The 22,538-nt window shown below is 36.1% G+C and overlaps 1 protein-coding gene across 1 annotated transcript in view; it reads right to left on the bottom strand.

The window, feature by feature from the left end:
* The window catches only part of LOC148085262 (nuclear receptor ROR-alpha A-like), a 40,092-nt gene that overhangs the window by 15,816 nt on the left and 1,738 nt on the right, over positions 1 to 22,538 (bottom strand). The gene's annotated exons all lie outside the window — the stretch shown is intronic.

The following is a 22,538-nucleotide window of genomic DNA, read 5'->3' as shown; positions in this document are numbered from 1 at the left end:
ATTTTTAAGCTGAGGGCGCCCCCTACTGTCCTCTGAAAAATATGACACTGTTTCATGAAGCTTCATCAACACATCACTACTTTTTAGAGCTATACATGTGGATTCTGTGACCTCGGAGTCAGACTTCTGTTTGCACATGTATTAAAATACGTTTCTCTTCGTTGCTAAACCTGTTCGCCTTCACTTTGGCAAAAGTCCCGTAACTGAACTGGTTACATCACAAGCCCGGAGGATCTTCGTCCAATCAGGAGTGAGCCTGATACTCCTTACTCTGATGATGATGAATAAAAACATTGAAACTTGCTCAACATGTTGCTGTGTAACTGTTATGTAAGTGTGTGTTTGTTTTAACCACGGGTGTATCAAGCAATTAGATGACATAAGGAGACACATGTGAAGGGTAAAATAAATTGCCTATTTAATGGGAAATTATGGTAAAGTAAGGTTATTAAAAAATCCAAATAATACCAGAAGATTTGAAAAATAACTGTAGTATTTATAAACACTTTGATATGAATAATAAAATAATTACAGATAACCTGTTGTCTATTTTTCTATCTATTTTCTAAATTTATTTTAATCTCATCTAGTCAGTTTACGTATGTATATATAGGATTTCTATACAATGGTTTACAATTTTTATAATTTTCACTCATCGCACAAGAGCAATAACTTTAACTGTTATTGAAGAAGATTTTTCACTAACTTCCCCTTTTTCAGACATTTCTATTACAATTAACAAGTGGTTGACTTTATACTTCATGCCATTGTGTTTATTATTATTGGTTATACTGAACTTTATATGTGTCATGTGATCATTTGTGAGACTGCCAACTATAGCAGCGAGGAACATTTTAATAGTGATTTGTTGACGAAACTTCATGAAACAGTGTCATTATTTCCTGAGTCCACTAGATGTCACTCTTTGCTCTATAATCTATTGCTTTGAAAAGCTATTCTATTGAAACCTCACATCATTTTTAAGTTGAAGGCGCCCCCTACTGTCCTCTGAAGAATATCACACTGTTTCATGAAGCTTCATCGACACATCACTACATTTCAACACAATCTTTGTTTTGTTGTTCATGAGGGCCACACACGTTTTAATCATGGGCTCTTTTAAGACTAGATATTACCCAGAATGCAACTGTTGAAACCACTCACTAAATGACACGCTATGTGGGACGTTTATTACTTTGAAAATGCATTTTTATCAACAGGAAGTTCAATTCAAATGTATTGTTCCATCTCAGAATGGAAGGTCAAAGATGGCGGACTCACATTCTTACACACCCTTATTAAGTTGAATTTTAATTTCATTACACTTCCGATACACTTGATATTGAACCAATAGAAACTTTATTTATCCATAACATGAACACAGAATAAGGTCAAACAAACAAGTATTTAAAAAGAAACGCACATCGACACGAATCACAGAAATGGTTCAAAATAATAATTATAATGACATTTACAATTAAAATGTACATTCAAAATGACCATCTTTTATGGTAAATGACAACCAAACAAATGTTGTTTTTTTAAAACCTTGTCCTTAATATATTGTATTAACATTATAACCAATAACTTTGATAACACAAAATTGTTGATCAATATGTGGTCGAAAACCTCTAAATGTTATTATTATCAAGTGGTAAAAATGTCATAATATTTTGACAAATTAGTTCAAATAATACATAGTTTTAACAATTATTGAAGACATTAAAGTGATATTTCACCCAAGAATCCATAGAAACTATATTTATCCATAACTTACACACAGAATGAGGTCAAACAAACAAGTATTTAAAAAGAAACGCTCATCGACATGAATCTATGAGTTTATCGCTTGATAAACTTTGTGTTCAGATGAGCTATAAATCAATATTTATAAAATACCGACGTCATTTTTCTCTAACTTTACTTCTTTAACCGTCAGTTTTGAGGCACCAGTGAAGGACATTCGTGACGATCCGCTGTCACACTAAAAATAAACACCTCTTCGCCCTCGAACTGTTCGACGCGAGGCTCAATACTCAACAGAACGTCACACATTCATTACATTCTCAGCGGAGAAAGTAACCTTGATATATTGGAATCACCTTTTTTTTCTCTTTTTTTTTGTCAAACTTGGCAGCTCGGGGCTCCAGCAGAACGATCAGGATCCCCAGTGGACCGGAGCAGGTGATTCACACCCGCAGGATTGTTCTAGTGACGCTCAAAGTATCGTACCGCCGTGGGCAAGGAGGGTCTCACCGATACGTGGTCAAGACACCTCCAAACGTTCTTGAAGGAAACTTTATGATAAAGGGTTTAACTGGTGGAAAGAATTGAGAAATACATCCAAATAATAATGCATTATTTTACTCTTAATGTGTGGTGGTTCATGGTTGGTGAGAAACTGACATATATAAGTATATAAACCCAAAAGGGAAACTTATTAAATAGACGACTGATTATTTCATATCAACAGTATTCTTCAAACACATATGAAGTTTAAAAAATGTATGATTTAATTAATAATTTCTTGGGGAATTTACCGTAAATTTTAGTGAGAACTCTCCAGATTTAAGTTTGGCTCAAGAGTGAAGAAGCGTTAGACAAGTGGTGCTGTAGTGACAGATAGACCCGCCTTTTCTGGCTTCTGATTGGTCAATGATGCGTCAGGCCTTCGGTGATTGGCTAGATTTACGCAAAACCGGAGCAATGTTTATGATCATGAAAAGATAAATAGGTTCTTCACAGAAAAAAAAGTTTTATGGATTTGTATTCAGCTAATCGGAAAAATAACGTACCTCCTAAAAATAAGGGGTCCTTAGTGATTAGTAAGTAATGTGTATTTGTATCGTGCTTTTCCAGACCAGGGTCACAAAGCGCTTAATCAATCAAAACAATATTCAATAAAGTATATACTTTAAAGGTCAAGATAATACTGAGAACAACACAGGAGTCTCAGAAAATCAAGGAAAAGCCTGAACAAATAAAAACGTCTTCAGATGTTTCTTGAAGGAGTCAGTAGATCATCAAACACAGAGATGGTTCCAAAGCTTAGGAGCAACAGTCTGGAAGGATTTCTCTCTTCCTGGTCCGGAATCGTGTTCAGGAACCATCAGTAGATTCTGATCCACAGACCTCAGAGCCCGAGCTGGGGTGTAAGTCTGGATCAGAATCTACTGATGGAAGGTCTGACCATGAATAGATCTGAAAGTAAGAACAAGAATTTTAAAGTTGATCCTGAAAGACACTGGCAGCCAGTGAAGAGTTTTAAGGATCGAGGAAATGTGAGTTCTTCTACTAGATCAAGAAAGAATTCTCGGTGCAGAGTTTTGTATTAACTGGAGGCGAGACAGATCCTTCTTGTTTAGACATGAAATCAAACGATTACAATAGTCCAGACTATGTCCAATGTGTCGATGAAGCTTCAGAGGACAGTAGGGGGCGCCCTCAGCTTAAAAAATAATGTGAGGTTTTAATAGAATAGAGTGATTTCTGTCCTTCTCTTCTCAGTGTGTATGTTCAAGTCATCCGTCCTAGCTTGTTTTTGGTCGCACCTTCAGTGTGAGTGACAGCGAGCAGGTGAAGGCAAAGGTAAGAGTTAACGCTCAACAGAAGTCGCTGCGAGCAGATCACTGTCTATAATTGTTGCTCCTCGCACCAATTACGGCGCATTAGCTGAACCGCCAAAGTCATTTCACCGCTGCTCATCTGGGAGCCGCAGAAAAACAAAAGAGACTGAACGGCTTCCCTTTTTCTTTTTTTTCCTGCCGCCTTCAGCCGCCTGCAACATCAAATGAAGTGGTTTGGTTTAAGATGATAGTGATAAAGTCAGATTTGAGGATTAGACGGAGAGTTTGGGATGAACTTTGTGTGACTTGTTTTAAAATAACTGGCAGGAAGCGAGAGGCACCGCAGCAGCAGAGTGTTATCGACGACAGGCAGATCTTAACACACTCTGAAGACGCATGCAATTATCATATGGCAGTGAACACCAGACTTTATCACCAGAGACTGGAGTGGATTCATCTGAACCAACCTTGGAGCATATGATGTCGTGGTCGTACACATGTTGTGTTATGGTTTCCATCTGTCACAACATGTTTAGATTAGGGCTGCACAATATATCATAAAAATATTGATTTTGCGATATTGACACGTGTGATATGCATCGAAAACATGTGCGATAAATCATCATTTTTCACTCAAGCATTTCTTAAATACGACTTTGACCAATCAGTGTCAGGTTCTGTAAAGTTGTCAATTTGTACTTCTATGTCTCGTTGTTGTTTACGTCTCCGTCTGTCTGTGAACTGTGAGGCGCAGCTTGCTTTCTTAAAAGATCGCCGAAAAACGTGTCGGTCTTCGGTGTATGCTAACGAGCTAAGTTGTTAGCATCAGGTCATTTATAAACAATTGGTGATATCGCGACGCGCCGGCGGCTCCTCTCTGATGTCACTCAGTTTCGCGGGAAACCGAAGCAAGTCCCGCGAAACTCAGCGTTATAAGTGATATTTTTTCTACGATCATGTCGGCGCAGAAATAAAATAAAGGGAAAATATTGCATCATTTTCCTTATCTTAATTAATTTTTAATAACAAATATTGCATTAATATCAATAATGCAATTCAAGACACCAATATTGAATATCGCTCATATTTCTAATATCGTGCAGCCCTACTTTAGATGAAAAGATGTTTCAGAACTATGTTATGATTCCTGTTATCAGAATATAGAATTTTGGTGTGTCCCAAATCGCGCACTTCTGCACTTACATATTTTGAGTACACGAGTGTGATCACACTGAGCACTGTGCGAAAACGTAGTGCGCTATCAAACGGTCAGAAATTTGAGTGTTGAGCAGGAGCTACGTCGCTAAACGGAAGATATGTCACTACTTTTCAAATGTCGGTATAACTGAAGCATGTACAGTTTATTATTTCCAAATCACACAGTTTATCAGGTTAAAACATGTATACATAAAGGTACATTTTCAGCCAGGAGGATAAGTATGACGCGTCTTTGGAGCAGATGCTCGAGAAAACACTAACTTTACCACAAAACAACACAACAACAGTAGTAACACAATGAAACACAACTTAATAACTTGTTTCAATTGTATAAAAGTGTTGTCAAGTGTCAGTGATAGTGTTTCAACGACTGGTTGATCAGTGTTAAAAAGTAGTAGAAGAAGAAGCAGCATCGGTCTTCAAATGATTTGTCACTTGAAGTTCTATTCGGAAATCCTACCCTTTCACTGATACGCAGATGACTGCCAGATTTATTTTCTCTTAAACAAAAGTAACAAAATCTTTAACACAACTACTGATGTGTTTGTCAGACATAAAGGAATTGGCGGCCGACAATTGTTTGGACCAAATAGCATTTTTTAACCTCTCAGTTTTTTTTTCTTGGCCAACTATGTCTTGCCCACGACAAGAAACCTTAGCTTTACACCGAACCGAGTGATTTTAACTTGAATTTTAAAAGTATAAATTACTGCTCGTCTCTTGTGTTAAAGCATTGACATGAGGAATTGATTAAAATAATAAAAAAATAAAAGAATCCCTTCAACTTAATGTTTTAATTGTCTGTTTTGTTATATTTCTGTCTGGGAATTTAAAAAGAATAAAACAAGTTCAACATGTTCTAGAGGAATCTCTTCTGTCCCTTTAATGAGCAGACTTTAACAACTTCTTGGCTAATTTGAGTCGTTTTTATTTTTTTAATTAAGGAAGAAATAATCAAAACAAAAAGTTTATCCACATTGTAGTGAACGAACCAAATATTCACCCAAATAAACAGAAAACTAGTCTGTGATTCAATTAAATGACCAGAGACCCATAAGAGCTCATTTCAAAATCTTGTTTTTTTTCCATTTATTTTTGCATCTCATGAAATATTTCTTATGATTTTAAACCTTAACGCCTAAATCTTTAACGCCTCAGTGAGATAAAGCAGCAGGAGATCCTTTATCTTGTCTAAACCTGAGGAGAAGCACTGAGGCTGAATACATCACAACAGCGTCTCCAGACTTTTACAGACATGTGGCAGCGAGTCCCAGAGGAAATCCAAAAAACATATGAAGCCAAATAATAAGGTATGAGGGAAAGGTTTATGAACAATTTAAAACTTAAAACAAGTAATTTATTAATATCATTTTACTACAAATGTAAGCCTTTGTAAATTCAGTTAATGTGTTGATGCAAGTGTGTCTTAAATAGATGTGTGACTCTATTGTATCATCAGTGTGTGTTTGTACAAAACTCTCTTTTCATTGAAATGTTGACATTAGAAAATGATCTTAAGCTCCGCCCACTGAAAACTCTTTGTTTTTTGGGAGATTCAATCTTGTTTATCATAACCACTCTGCGTGGATTAGTCAAATATGGAGGTTTGTCACCACGTGTAACCAATCCCGGATGTCTTCACCTCCAAGGGACTCGTTTTATAAACAAAGCAGCTGGCCGAAGGAGGAGTGAAGCCATTTTTACGTCATAATGGACTCTCGTAACCTCTCGTTCGCCCAGATTTAGAGAAAATTTATAAAGTAATAAGTTGAAAACATGGCCATAATGAGGAACTTACTGCATCTTCGAGAGGAAGATTCAATATTTGAAACATGTCAGTCAGGAGAGTTGAGTTTTCACATTAGTTGACCTTTAAAACTATCAACCAATGGAAGGTATCAGATGAATAATTCACCTTCTCAACTACCAAAGCAACTATTGCGTTATGTCGTTGGGACCTGAGATCCATGAACCTCGGCGTCGCCTAAAGCAGACAGTGTTTTGCAAACAAACAGAAGACGTTTCAAGACGTTGTAAGGATATGACAGCAGCCTAATGCGTCGTAATATTCCTAAAACCCAGCAACAGAAGAGACACTGTCAGCTCTGTCTTACCTTTGGTTCTAATCCACCTCAGACACGCACAAAAACACACACAGCATATCTTAAGCACATTAGAACATTAGCATGCTACACCTGCAACTCACTATTGTATTCCACAGCCATGCAACTGTCTTTAGTTTGTAGCTAACAGTTTATCGGGTGACTTTTTCTTATTTGCAAGACGTTAGAATTGCAATGGATCAGCCATTTATATCAACAATTTTCATTCATTTTGTAAAGTACAACTGCGGTGAATTCCAGATGCACATGAAAATATGGTAACTGGAGATATTAACACAGAACTATATGTTTTATTATCATATAAATACTTTTTCTGAACAGTGTTCATAACAAAGCAGTAACACCGCTAGATAAAAAATAATGTAAAATAAAAAAAGGCGTACCTCAAGGCTCAATCCAAGGACCCATATTGTTTTCAATCTGTGTGCAAACTAGTGTAATTCCTCACACCATTTATTAAATCTTGATGATACAGTAATTTGTTGTTCTTTACATACACTAGAACGACCATTTTTGCAATCCGCATTTGATAAGGTCCAGACTAAGCTAGAGAAATTGAACCTAGTTTCAACAAGCAGAAAAATATTTTTGTTTCCATGGAAAAAATATCTTTATTTACCTATTTGTTGTCGTTCTGTATTAACTTGGTTGTTTACGTTAGTAATGTGTCGATGAAGCTTCATGAAACAGTGTCATATTCTTCAGAGGACAGTAGGGGGCGCCCTCAATTTAAAAAATATGTGAGGTTTCAAAATATCATCTTTTCAACGCAATAGATTATAGAGCAAATAGTGACATCTAGTGGACTCAGGGAATAATGACACTGTTTCATGAAGCTTCATCGACACATCATTGGTTTACGATTTCATCTCTATCATCACACCATTGATTTTTTGATGCTATGCTAACGTAAAGCATCTCCATTTCCTCTAACGGCCAGATTAACTTCAAATTAAAAGCTCCCTTCATATGTTTTTCGTTGTGTTTTCCATCTTGAAGATGTTTTTATGATGCACCAGTTGACTCTTCAATAATTCAAACATTTTCTTGTTCTTTTTTTTTTAACGCAGAATTTCTATCTAACCGCTTCTTCTGGACTCAATCATCTTCCTCTACGTATCTCTTCCACTCGTCCATTGCTAGAGCGCCTCCTGGAGGCCATTAACTTGTAAACATCTGTAATTTATTCGCATTATTGTAAAAGCTGCAGAGTTTAAAGCAAGTGAGAAAAGTAGCGTCTTATAGTTGAGAGTATATCGTTGAGTATATCTTGATGAAGCTAAGAAAGCAGCGAGATGTGAGATCTCACCATCTCGTTCTTTAAACAACTGCTTTGAGACGTGGCTTTGCTGAAATGTGTGAATTCTGGACCGTCTAGACGAAGCCAACCATTAGATTTTGGGTTCAAGAGGTTTTTTTGGTCCTTTTTTTTCCACTCACAGAGTGTCTCAGATCAAAAAGCCAAGTCGTTCTTCATTAATTTTCCCAGCTGCCTCACTTTAAGCATATTAATAAGTTTCCCCACTGGCTTGATCTGCTTTGTAATATTGATCATTTGCCGCATCTATAAATGATGACGGGTTTGATCATCTCTGTGCTTGTCACATGTATTATTCACCATCTTTTCATGATTGTGTTTGTTGTGCGTTTTTTTCTTCTCTTTTTTCCTTCCCACAAACAGCTCTGATGGCTGACGTTACATCACGGTTTCATCATCTCAGTTATCACAGACCAACAGCGTGAAGCTCCATCTGGAGCACCAGCGCGAGCGTCGTCCCGCAGCCCGACGTCAGCCACGAATCAAAGAGTCAAACGGATCAACGACTGGTCGGCCTCTGGTTAGCACTCGGGAGAAACATGTGGGGGGAACTGGAGCTGGAGCTCTCGGAGACCTAAGAGGTGGTCGGTGACAACCGGTCCTGGTGCCTGCACTTGGAACAGGTGACGGTGCAGTGGCCAGCAAAGAGGATTTATGGGAGAGTATTGACTACGGTTGTGCTGGGAGGGATTTACTTGATGTTCCTGCCAACTATCTTTTTGGCAATACATGAGAAGAAATGTCAAATCGTCTGCAGAACAAACATAAATCATTAGTGGGGAAAAGTATTAAGCTGGTGTTTAAAAAAAAAAAACTGGACTGAAATAAATCCACTTCCACATGGTCCACAAATAAATAAACGATGGTCAGACTGTCGTGTGAAGGACCCAAGATTAGTCTCAGCAATATGCATGGATGGTGCATGAAGAACGGATGATATGTGACGGAAAATTAGGCCAGTATCGAGAATGAACACTGACCAATACGCAGTCCGGTAACAGGTTTTATTTCCCCATCAAACAATGGCTTTTTCACCACTCTAATGCTAGCTTATTATGAGACAAACAAAAGATATTAGTTAAGATTACATGTCTTATATTAACATCATCTGTACTACAATTCTTTTGGGGTGAAGTTTGGGTGAATATGAATTCATAGAGACATTCTAAAACTCAATCAAACAAGAAGCAAACCAACTTGGACTATTGTTAATTATCTTTATGAACAATCATTTGTGGACAAAGACTTATCGAGTCAAAATTGAGGGCCACATCCAGCTCTAACTACTTCTATTCAGAGGCTCATGAATTGTCAACAGTGGCAGGTCAATTATGGCGTTAGTGTCCTAATTGTGTATCAACGTTGAGTTGATAATAATCTTAATAAAACAGCTCTTCAATCTTCAAATTGTAATTTTATTTCTTAGTTTACTATCATGTGGGTTGTTTTAGGTTGTAAGAATTTCAGTGGTGTTAAAAACTGGTTATTTAACAGAAAAACTACATTCACTATACACATTTTTTTCTCCCACCATTATTGTTCCTCTAAAGGTGCACCTTTATCAATCCTAGGACCAAGTTTGTATACAATCTGCATAAACAATCTGTCTGCAAACTTGTGTGATGCATCACTCCATTTTTAACTTGATGATACTGTTGTTCACATCCACTCGAACCATTAATATATTCGCAATACGCCTTTGATTAGGTACAGACTAAGCTGGAAAAATTTAAACTCGTTTCAAATGCAGAAAAATCCAAAATAACGCTTTTTTTCTAATATATTTTCTCTATAAATGACCTATGAAAGTAAAATACTCTGCATATGAGGTATGAAACATAAAACCATATGTTTAGTTTGGTGTATTTTTGATACAAAGATAATTTAATCTTTTGTTTTCAGTATGAGTGGAATGAAAAAAGACTAAATTATTTTCTTCTTCATGTATTGTTATTTTTTCAAATAGTTTTTTAGAGTATAATGTTAAAAGATAGAAACAACTTCCTTAAGTCACATTGAAAATCTAAACATTGTTTCAGTCAAATGTATTGAAAAGAAAAGAAAAAAAAAGTTTCTGTCAACGGCTCTTTCTGCATCGTTTTGAGATCAAACAAATAGTTTTTTAATAAAGACGAGGCTCGAGAGGTGCCTGAGAGCAAAAGGTGAGATGGAAACTAGTGGCATGAACTCAGCGTATCTGTGTTAGTTTTTCTTGGCAACAACTGTGGAATGTTTGTTCAGTTTGGCCAAAAATAAATCAGGAGTTTCCCCAACCGTCATTTTCGCTTGGAATACGTTTACATTTCCATATAGCTTTGTGTTTAAAACATGCTTATGTTAAAAGTAACGTCAAATAGAAACCGAATTGTTCTCTAGGTCTGCCACACAACATCCATTTAAGGTATTAACCTGTGTTTTAGATAATAAAAGACATTAATATGTGAGGATGATAATGATCTTACAGAGAAACATGTAGTATCGAGATGGACGTCATGACTTTAGGTTAATAACGTATTATTTCCCAGGTGCTGAAATGAAAATCACATTAGTGGAATAATTATTATATTCAGCAACACCACCAATCATGGATGCACATAAATATTGGGAAACAAAAAAAAAATTCAATTCCAGTGAGTTAATTCACTTTTGCGCAGGTCAATCTGAGTTTAATCTACGCGGCAGAGAGGGGTAATGGGAAAAAAAAGGAGAACCACACGGAGAATATTAACAAGGAAGGTCGCCCACAGGTGAGCATCGACTGCATGAAATATCAACAAATCTCATTCTGAGAAAGTTAACCTGCTTTACCGTCTCCCTCTGTGACAGACGTGCGAGGACTCGAGCTGCTGCATCTCATTACACAGGAGCTGGGAAGGTTGACATTTAGGAACAGGAAGGAGAATGTTTGGAGAAAGACATTTGTGGGTAAACTATGCCGACAAATGAGGTGTTTTTCGTTATTGACGGAGAGGGCGCTTTATTTCTTTAATTCAACATCTGTATCTGATACCAATGAATGTTCGGATCTATGGTGCACGAGCGTACAGTGTGGGAGCGGATTTACGAAAAAGGTGTGAAATTACTGAAAGAGAAAGGTAGTATATACGCTGCAAGATGGAATAATTACAATTACAATAATAAACAATGGGATGCAGATTCGCACTGGACTAGTATTATCACCCAACGCCCGTGTTAGACCAAATACAGTAGGTCATTTGCGGAGCGGAATTATTACATTACAAATCACAGACATGGCGCTTTAGCACAGGATTATATCTGCGACTTTCTCCGCAAATTATTATAAATCGCCGTTGTAAGTAAGTAAGTAAGTAATTTTTATTTGTATAGCCCTTTTCTAGACCAGGGTCACAAAGCGCTTAAACAATCAAAACAATATTCAATAAAGTATATATTTTAAAGATCAAGATAAAAACTGATAACACAACAGGAGTTCCAGAAAATCAAGGAAAAGCCTGAACGAATAAAAAACGTCTTAAGATGTTTCTTGAAGGAGTCAGTAGATCCATCAAGCGCAAAGAGAGAGGAAGATCGTTCCAAAGCTTAGGAGCAACAGTCTGGAAGGATTTCTCTCCTCTCGTCCGGAAGCGTGTTCAGGAACCATCAGTAGATTCTGATCCACAGACCTCAGAGCCCGAGCTGGGGTGTAAGTCTGGATCAGATCACTGATGGAAGGTCTGACCATGAATAGATCTGAAAGTAAGAACCAGAATTTTAAAGTTGATCCTGAAAGAAACTGGAAGCCAGTGAAGAGTTTTAAGGATCGGAGAAATGTGAGTTCTTCTACTAGAGCGGCTCAGAATTCTCACTGCAGGTCCACAGGTTATACTTATCTGGTGTGAATATGGCTAAGGTAAACCTTTGTAATATGCCATTGGCTTGTTTAGCTCACATTGTAGTGTGCACCTTTTTTTTTTTTTAAGTCCGAGGACGCAAGGTTTGAAATAAAGTTTTCTACTTTAACTAATTTTATAAATGTTTTGTGTCTGTTTGTGATGAGTGTGTAGAAAATATTTCTGATGTTCTGGTGCAGACGACAGTTTGTTGATATTTATTTTCCTTTAGTTTTTAAATCATTTAGTTTGTTGTGTATGATGTATGTTATAGTATAATTAAAATGTCATTATCAATTGTATCTTAGCAAGGATGTATTGTTCATCATTAGCTGTCGATTTCCACATGTAATTAATAAGTTTAATATAAGACTATTTTTGACTGATTCTTCAGGAAATACACTGGAAAAGAGCGCCACCTAGAATATTTTCCACCAGCCGCCACTGGAGACTTCCGAACATTCTTTCCTGCTTCCATCTGTCACTTGATTTTAATCTTTTTACGTTTTTTAAAACTGCATTTCTTTTGCTGGACTGTCTGCCAAATATTGTACAATCACACCTTTGCCATGGCGAACATGTAACTTGATGTATAAATGAAACAATTGGAAATTAGTAGTTGGAGATGTATTGATTTATTTGTGTGTGTCGGAATTTTCACTTTCTAGATTAACTCTATTTTAGTCTATTGGTAAATTAATTTATAAAAAAAATTACATTTCCATTTAATGAAGGTTATCAGGAGGCCCCAACCAAAATGCTTCAGTAGTACCAACTAGTGATGTGTCGATGAAGCTTCATGAAACAGTGTCATTATTTCCCGACTCCACTAGATGTCACTCTTTGCTCTTTAATCTATTGCTTTGAAAAGTTGTTCTATTGAAACCATCATTTTTAAGATGAGGGCGCCCCCTACTGTCCTCCTGAAAAATATGACACTTCTTCATGAAGCTTCATCGACACATGCTTCGTCTTTCGGGGCCAGGTTTTGCTACCAACACTTGATAATGTGTGGATTTTTCTGAAGAAAAACTGATAAGTGAAAAAGACAGAAAACATCTGATTGATTAGTCAAATGTTAGCAAGTTTTCTTTTGCACTGGAATTTTTTTTTTTTTTTCTGTAAGAAAACAGCTTGAAGTGAAAAATTACCAAACTCAAGATATGTACTAATGTTTAATGTCAGTTTCTTTTCGATAGAATCAATCTCATAAAATATTGAAAAAAGTTTAAATTAGGAACCAGAATGGAATTAAAGGTATCGCCATCAGTACTGGTATGAAAGGTTTTTGATCGATAACCGATAAATGATATAAAGTGAAAATATTGTTAAAAAGTTACACAAATTTGTAAACTTTTTTTTTTCCAAATTTGTTAGATTGAAACTTTGCAAAGTCGTAACTTTCTACTCACGTGTGGTACTCTCTCATTTGTACTATCTCTCTTATCTTTTATACTCGATTGATGAGGAAGTTTTCCCATAAATAAACAGAAAACAAAAGAGATGATCCTCTACCTCGGTTCCATAATTGCAAAAAATCCTAAGACCCAAAAATTCAAAACCCCCTAATGACACAAAAACACAAAAAGTGTTTGGAGGCGGATGGAAGGAAACGCTTCTTGGGCCAGAACTTTGGAATAACATCGGGCTCTTGGGAGGCTCATCAAATCTTGTGAAAACAAGGAACTTTTTCTCATCGTGTCTGCTTTGTTTGATTTCAGAGGTTTTCAGACGCAAGAATCTGTCTGATGTTTTTTTTTTTGTCTTTGCTCCACAAGACTTCCTCCGATCCGAAAATTCTCATTAAGACTCACTACAATGTTTGCAATTTTCCTAATTTTATTTGTTTAATTCATAACAAAATGTATTGACCACATGTCATTAAGTTGTAACTACATTAATGATGTCATCAATAACAAAATGAGGGAGTATTGTGTGCAGTTATTACAGCGATTTGTCAGTGGAGGACAGAAAAAGCCCCGAAGTCTTTGAACCTAAAATAAATCAATGCGGAGAAACAAGAGTCCTTTTTTTTCAGAAAAGTCCTGCACAACTTTCTTAGTGACTTTGTGAAGTTTCCATTTGATTTTGTAGTTCCAAGGCTTTCACCGCAACACAAGGACTTTCAAGAGCATCCGTGTACTTGTGAGGTCAGCTAGCTTAGAGTGACGCGCCGCCATGAAAGAGACTTTGTCATCGATCATCAGCCGCTCAAATATCACCCCAATCTCCCGCAATGTGTTGCTGGAAAAGACAAAGTCATCCCGGAGGACGAACCTGTGCCGCGTTGGCTCTTAATGCCAGAGTTAATCTCAACTCTCGATCATCATGTCCCGAAGGAAAGTTTGCTGTAGTCTAGGCCTGTTACTGGCTATGACCTCCAAGAAGGGGTTCCTTGGCCAGAGTGAAGATGTTGCCTCTCCAACATGTTATACTTGGGTTTTTTTAGGGCCGCTCATTTGAAAACTCAACTCTCCTGACCCAGATGTTTCAAATATTGAAGTCTTCCTCTCCAAGATGCAGTAAGTTCATCATCATGACCATGATTTCAACTTATTACTTTATAAAGTTGCTCTGAAATCTGGGCGAACGAGAGGTTACGAGAGTCCATTATGACGTAATAATGGCTTCACTCCAGCCAGCTGTAATCACGCCCCGCTTTGTTTATACAATGAGTCCCTTGGAGGTGGAGACTTCCGGGATCGATGACGCATAGTGACAAATCTCCATGTTTGACCAATCACTCTGCTGGGAACCACTTGGATAACCATGACCTGGATAAATGAGAACCTTCACGGACAAATTGTAATAGTTATTAATGATTGGTATTTTAAATTACTTGTATTTGAAATGCTGACATCGGTTTAATCAGAGTTTTTGGAAAAATGAAAAAGTTAGAGTTTCCTTTACAAGTGGATGTTCCGGATAATGTCAAAAATAGTAATGATTTTGACAAAATGCCTTGTAGGTGTGTGTGGCTGTTTCAACATCAACAGAACATAATCATTGCTGTTTAGTAGTGATGTATCGATGAAGCTTCGCCCTCAGCTTAAAAATTATGTGAGGTTTCAATAGAATAGTTTTTCAAATCAATAGATTATAGTGCAGAGAGTGACATCTAGTGGACTCAGGAAATAATGACACTACTCCTGAATTCATACAACAATATAATACAAAATATATGATAATTTTTGTATAATACGTTTTTTCATACTTTTAAGGCAAAATAAATCAGCAAACAAAAGTTCTAATACAAATTAATACTTTTTTAATAAGGTATTTTTACCTTTAATCTTTAATGTGCAAAAATATATGGATGCAGAGTCACGACTTATGTCTTGGTGTCTCAACATGATCTGGATCTTATAATCCATGCGATTGTGTCTTCTTGCAAGAGTTTGTTTTTATGTCTGAACAAGAAGGATTTGTTTCGCCTGCAGTTCATACAAAACTCTGAAGAAAGAATTCTAAGCCGCTCTAGTAGAAGAACTCACATTTCTCTGATCCTTAAAACTCTTCACTGGCTTCCAGTTTCTTTCAGGATCAACTTTAAAATTCTGGTTCTTACTTTCAGATCTATTCATGGTCAGACCTTCCATCACTGATCTGATCCAGACTTACACCCCAGCTCGGGCTCTGAGGTCTGTGGATCAGAATCTACTGATGGTTCCTGAACCAATTCTGGACCAGAGGAGAGAAATCGCTCTGTGTTTGATGATCTACTGACTCCTTCAAAATAACCTCTTAAGATCTTTTTATTTGGGCTTTTTCCAAATTTTCTGGGGTTTTGTCTTATATCTTGCTTGGCGTTTTATAGTATTTTAATTTGTATGTATTTTTAACTGTGTATTGCCTTTGATTGTTCAAGTGCTTGTGACCCTGGTCTAGAAAGGCGCTTTACAAGTAACTATTACTTACTTACTTACTTATTTTCAAAGCTTCAGGAGGTGAGATTTGATATTCTTGGTTGTTTTTCAAAGCTGTTTAAACGCAGGTAGAAAGTCTTATTTCGGGAGAATATTTTCGTCATAGCCGGAACGTACTCCCGGATCATTGAATATTCCACGGTCACAGGAATGGATGGAACACCACGTCAACGGTTTTCTTCTGCACACCGGGGAGAACAAAGAGCATCCTTCTATGTAAATGCGTGAGGTTCCACCTCCGTCTCCCCGACATCAAAGGCAGGAGGCGAGAAGGCGGAGTCTGACTCAATCCTGCTGCATCTTACGCACAAACACATGCTCGCCGAGCGACGACATGTACAAACAACTTAGCGGGACGAGGGATTAGCGGGAAATCTGGAAGGGTGAAAAAAATATAACAGGGAGTTGCTCAATCTTCTCTGCCGAATCTCACGGGTACCTCGCAGGAGGATTCTAGCCCCGGCTGTCGTCAATTTCCCCGTGTTTTGCCACACAAACCGAGATAAAAAGCTTTGTTTGTGGAACATAACAGAATAATCTTGTTGTTTTACACTTTCTGGTGCTATACTTGTCGCCAAGAAAGTCAATATTTGTTTACATCAAAGGTCGTCGTAATACACCGGACCAACACCAGCGACTGGATAAAGAAAAGATGAAGAACGAGCCAACTAGGTCTGATCTATTAAAAGGATGCTGGTGTTAAGGTCTGCCTGTGGGTCAAGAACCCTCGGGATGGAAGCACCATTGTGTTATGTGGAGCTGTGTGGAATAATAACCCCCTTCATACTGAGAATGGTAAGAAGGTGTGAGTAATTGGCAGAGAAAGATGAATTATATAAGGTGAGATTGAAGATCACTAGCCATTATTGCAGATAAGAAAAAGTATTTGGTTGATCACTAACATTATCATGACAGTGAAAATGTATCTGATCCATCTGTCTTTAGAGAAGGTGTACGTAAACATGGCGTCAATCAATCAATACTGAGACGTTTTACGTTTAAAACAATACAAACAACCTAATTTGTATTCATAATTTAATAATTACTTTTATTTTTAATGTTATTCTATTTCATTTCATTTAAATCACACAATTGTTTCTTTGCATATCCTTGTTGTTTTTTTAATTATTATTTATTTGTTTTATTTTTGTTTTTTTTTATTTTTATTTGTATATTTTATTATTATTATTACTGTTATTATTATTTATTTTTTTAATTTAATTTAAATCACACATTTGTTTTCTTTGCATATCCTAAAGGTTTTTTTGTAATTTTATTTTTATTTTATTTTTATTTTAATCATATATTTGTTTCTTTGCCTATCCTATTTTTTTATTCATATCTTTATTTTATTTTTAAATCACACATTTCTTATACATCTCCTTATTTCTTTTCATCATTTTTGTTTTATTTAGTTTTATTTTATCCATCATTTTTATTTGATTTTACTTTAATGGCACATTTGTTTCTTTACATACCCTCATTTTTATTCATCATTTGTATTTAATTTAAATCACACATGTATTTCTTTGATATCCTGTACATTTAATGTTTTTTTATTTTAATTTTTTCCCTTTACAAACATACCTTCACCAGTGACAAATAGACAAGGAAACAAATACTGCATGATATAATAGTATTAGTATTAGTATAGTATTGTGTTCATCCTGTGGTGAGGTATCCATTGTCCGACAACGTTTTTTCGATCAATAACAAGTTTGTTGATGTTTTTGTGGAATAACAACAATAAATATTTTAAAGGAAATAAAAGCAGATGGTCTGACCTTGACAATATTTCCTGGTAGGCTGGTTTGTTTGTGTTACAAAAACTGTTTGAAAAAATAAACATATTTATTTAATAATTAAAACAATTGCACTCTAATGTCAGGAAAATTGGAGTTTATTATTTTGACTACATTTTAATATTTAATAATGTTTGTATATATATAAATGAATGACAACCCTAACCTTGAAAACACTGCTATTAACTACAGTCTACAGTCTTACTTCACCCATTATTTGTTCAATTCATAGGCAGACATTTTTAAAAAGGCGATACGTTTGTGGTCAGTGTTCTGTCGTCGTTCTCAAGGCCGACACCACTGCAGAGTTGTGGGAAGATTTCACATTAAAGAACTGGTTTCCTCTCATCCGTGATAATTACACGAACATATCCAAATATTATGACCACGGTAGAACATTGTCTTCAGCCAGTATCTTCTCATCTATTCGTGGTAGGAAATGAAGACTTGGTGGCTGACATCAAGTTAAAGTCACTGACTCTTGCTCGTTTCTATAGCTCGGAATTCCACGGATATGAAGCGAAACAAATCTCCTGATGATACTTATTTACTGAAGTTAAGTATTCTAGTAATATAGAGTATTGTTTCAGAAATAAGTTTATTGATTTAACCGTATGAACGACAACTAATTCTCTACTCACCTTCATGTCGACTAAGGGTTGGGATTATTTTCAGAGTAATCTGTTCTTTTTTAGAGTTATAGACAAAAATGTTTGTTCATTTTAATGTAGCAACTGGAGCTCAGTTGTCTTTGTCCAAAAAGACACTTAAAAACATCCAAATACCTCCATACTGCTCGTCTGTAACGTCCATCTTGGATCGAAGCCTGGACATAAGAAATTGTTCCGGAAAAAATTAAACAAGACTTTATTTTACGCTTGTTTGTGGCAGACCTATTTATTTTATTGGGTATTATTTTTTTGATTCTTTAAGCGCTTTGTTACCCTGGTCTTGAAAAGCGCACTATAGATAATAATTACTTACTTACTTACTTACTAACAGAGCTGTAATCGTAATTACTTCGAAAGGACTCAAGGTAAATTTTGAAGCCGCTTCCAAAGCCCACACTACTATCTACACTGCAAGTGCTTGCGATATTACCTGGAATACTTATGGAGTATTTACGGTTTATGTTGCGTGCTACTGTTCCAACGTCTGCCACAAACGAGCGTAAAATATAGACTTGTTTGATTTTTACCGGAACAATTCTTCTTATGTCGAAGCTTTAATCCAAGATGGACGTTACAATCGAGCAGTATGGAGGTATTTGGATGTTTTTAAGTGTCTTTTTGGACGAAGATGAAGACGAAGACAACTGAGCTCCAGTCGCTACATTAAAATGAACAAACATTTTTGTCTTTAACTCTAAAAAAGAACAGATTACTCTGATAATAATCTCAACCATTAGTCTAGAATTTTGGGTGAACTATCACTCTAAGCAGTGTCCATCTAAATCTTGATTCATCAATGTATCTTTAATATTTGTATCCTTCTATGTTGAAGGACCAAACATGAGGGTGAGACGGACAAAAGCGCGGGAACAAAACTTTTTTTTTCAATAAACGAGGCATTTCCTGAAGTTCATTCCAGAGGCTTATTCGTCTGAGCGGTTCGAGAGGAAACGCTGACGGGGGTCGACGGGTCATTCTTGTTACATTTGATGGTTGTGTTCTGACATCAACGTTAATTCTAAAGAGTTCTAAAAACTGGAGTCAGGAGGAGGAGGAAGAGAAGGAGGGATTCAAGATGTGAGGGGAAGACAGAGAGACGTCTCCACCAGGAGTAGGGAAGAGAAACTTGATGGTAAACAAAAACTACAACAGCAGCAGACGACAAAAGGTTCAGTGAGGATACATGGTATTAGATATGTTGAGTTGTTTCTTCATGAAAACATACATGATCATATGATCCACTGAAGTTAGACCATTGAAGATGCATTCATTCGTTCTGAGCAGGATATTAAAGAGGGTTTGGTTTCACAATCGAGGTTCGATCACTCAGCAGGAATGTGGGTCAGCAGGTTGGTCCGGTGTTTGTTTTTCTGTTTCCTCCGTTGTGTCACCTGGACGCACCTGTGGCTTTACATAACCGTGTTCATCATGACATCGAGCTGAAGAAACACGTGACGCATCTCAAGCTAGTTTCTACACCTGTGACCATCACTTATGTAATTATATGTTTGAAACTAATGATGCCAATTTCAACATTAAATGTTCCTGCCATACATCAAAGGCTTTATAATTGTGTATATTATTGGTGTAGATGCAAATATATATTTGTACTTTTCTATTCAAACTAAATATATTAAACCTAAGGTTCAATGAATCCCATCATGTACTGTAACTATTGTTGCTAGGAGTTCAAAATAAATGTATGTTTAGCTTGAAAAAAGATAACAGGCTATTAATAATTGGATTTAACTATATTTTAGAAGATATGACCGTTTTTCATATATTTTTAATTAAATAGTATCAAGATTATATAGAATTAAATTGTATGTTATCCAGACTTGGAGTCAGATCTATGTTCTATCTATCTATCTATCTATCTATCTATCTATCTATCTATCTATCTATCTATCTATCTATCTATCTATCTATCTATCTATCTATCTATCTATCTATCTATCTATCTATCTATCTATCTATCTATCTATCTATCTATCTATCTATCTATCTATCTATCTATCTATCTATCTATCTATCTATCTATCTATCTATCTATCTATCTATCTATCTATCTATCTATCTATCTATCTATCTATCTATCTATCTATCTATCTATCTATCTATCTATCTATCTATCTATCTATCTATCTATCTATCTATCTATCTATCTATCTATCTATCTATCTATCTATCTATCTATCTATCTATCTATCTATCTATCTATCTATCTATCTATCTATCTATCTATCTATCTATCTATCTATCTATCTATCTATCTATCTATCTATCTATCTATCTATCTATCTATCTATCTATCTATCTATCTATCTATCTATCTATCTATCTATCTATCTATCTATCTATCTATCTATCTATCTATCTATCTATCTATCTATCTATCTATCTATCTATCTATCTATCTATCTATCTATCTATCTATCTATCTATCTATCTATCTATCTATCTATCTATCTATCTATCTATCTATCTATCTATCTATCTATCTATCTATCTATCTATCTATCTATCTATCTATCTATCTATCTATCTATCTATCTATCTATCTATCTATCTATCTATCTATCTATCTATCTATCTATCTATCTATCTATCTATCTATCTATCTATCTATCTATCTATCTATCTATCTATCTCTCTCTCTCTCTCTCTCTCTCTCTCTCTCTCTCTCTCTCTCTCTCTCTCTCTCTCTATCAGTCTGTCTGTCTGTCTGTCTATCCATCCATCCATCCATCCATCCATCCATCCATCCATCCATCCATCCATCCATCCATCCATCCATCCATCCATCCATCCATCTATCTATCCATTTATCCATCCATCCCAGAAGTCTACACCTCCAAGGGACTCGTTGTATAAACAAAGCAGGTGTGATTACAGTTGGCTGGAGGAGGAGTGAAGCCATTATTATGTCATAATGGACTCTCGTAACCTCTTGTTCGCCCAGATTTCACTTGTTTTCTACACACCCTCATGTCAACTAAATGTTGGGATTATTTTCAGAATAATCTGTTTTTTTTAGAGTTATAGTCAAAAATGTTTGTTCATTTTAATGTAGCGACTGGAGCTCAGTTGTCTTCGTCTTCGTCCAAAAAGACACTTAAAAACATCCAAATACATCCAAACTGCTCGACTGTAACGTCCCTCTTGTATTGAAGCTTATATATAAAACAATATCTTTCAACATCAAACAATCTTAAATAAATATACAATCCAGAGAGCCACCAAACAATGAACTCATATATTTATTATTTACATCCCTATACACTATATGCTGGCATCTCAAGAAAGAAGAACAATATCAGTGGGTCACACTAACTCCCACATCGTGATGTGTTTTTCATTTTTCAGGTGTGAGAACTTTCATGTGACTTCATAGCATCTCGTGAAATTCTGTCACAGCTATTCAAAGAACTCAAGAACACTGTATTCAGATGGAAGGATTGTTGATGTCAATGTATATTTAATATCTTTAACGATTCACCGTCATCAGTGCTTTGTTTGATACAACAAGAGCTCGTCACAGGAATATTTCTAAGGAATCTGCTCGGCTCGGATTTTCATCTCACAGATCAGACACTTGCCAAATACTGGATGGAAAAGCAGATCCTCACAGAGAAGTGACACTGTAAGGTTTTTTTTTAATCCATCCCTAAATATCTGGTCACAGTCTAGTCCGAGGCAGTCACATGACCGTGTCGTCTTTTTTAGTTTCCACCCCTTCCCTTTTTTCAGCTCTTACGTAACTGATGCTACTCTGAGAAACCCAATGAGACTGAATCCGAGCGTTCCTTCTCCCAGGTTTTTTTTTTTTTTCTCTCCCCCCATGTCTCTCTTAACAAGCTGCATACCAACACTAGCTGCAGGAAAAGCTACCGTCTGGATGAAGACACATGACATCTTACATTAATTGCCGGATTGACGTTAATAACTTGAAATAGTTTCTGTAAAAAAAAAAGGCATCTGAGATCTCGAGAGTTCAACTGCAGTGTCTTGTTTATCAAAGCCATATTTTTATGTACTATGTTTAAATAATTCAAAGTGAAAA

This window comes from Callionymus lyra, chromosome 2, assembly GCF_982586985.1.
Source record: "Callionymus lyra chromosome 2, fCalLyr1.hap1.1, whole genome shotgun sequence".
In the NCBI taxonomy this organism is placed as follows: domain Eukaryota; kingdom Metazoa; phylum Chordata; class Actinopteri; order Syngnathiformes; family Callionymidae; genus Callionymus; species Callionymus lyra.
The sequence above is the reverse complement of the archived record's forward strand: the minus strand, read 5'-3'. Positions and strand labels throughout refer to the sequence as shown.